This window comes from Sinocyclocheilus grahami, unplaced genomic scaffold (genome assembly GCF_001515645.1).
Source record: "Sinocyclocheilus grahami isolate Dianchi unplaced genomic scaffold, SAMN03320097.WGS_v1.1 scaffold910.1, whole genome shotgun sequence".
NCBI classification, from domain to species: Eukaryota; Metazoa; Chordata; class Actinopteri; order Cypriniformes; family Cyprinidae; genus Sinocyclocheilus; species Sinocyclocheilus grahami.
Window position 1 is genome coordinate 446,208 of NW_015506089.1, and position 674 is coordinate 446,881.

The following is a 674-nucleotide window of genomic DNA, read 5'->3' on the forward strand; positions in this document are numbered from 1 at the left end:
CTATCTATCTATCTATCTATCTATCTATCGTTATATTAAAAAAACATAACTGGCCACAGATCAGCACACAAACATTTGAGAAAGTCTAAAATGATTACAGCAATAGCAGCAGCGATGGCAACGAGCAGTGTTTAAAGTTGACTCTCCACCTCTGTGTGGTTTCACTAACCTGTGCTTTCATAATAGAGGCCTGTGCATGTCAGTCATAGAACCCAGCTATTCGAATGAGAATGTTTGTTGTGTAATTTCACCTGACACATTAGTTTCCTGTAGCTTGTTTCTTGTTAACCTGATCTGAAGTTGCCAGCGCAATATATGGAGACAGACATTATTAAAAATGTATGAGGTGTCACTTACCTTTGGAACATCTGTGGTGGTTGCTGGTATCTATATACTGGAGGATGATTTAGAGCTTTTTAGTTTACTATTTATAGATAGCCTTTACATTGATTGACATATAACATCAAGATAGGCCTATATTTGAACCTACAGCTCAAGTCTCAAACCATTTCACTGCCATAATGTGACTTCATCGTTTTCTTTAAATGCAAGCCAGATTCTTAAGGTTTGAAACCAGTAGGTTGTAACTTTTAAGCAGCATGAGTTAGACACACCTGGAAGATCTCTCAGCGCTCTTGATGTGCTGCATTGAGTTTCACTGGTTTCCATTATTC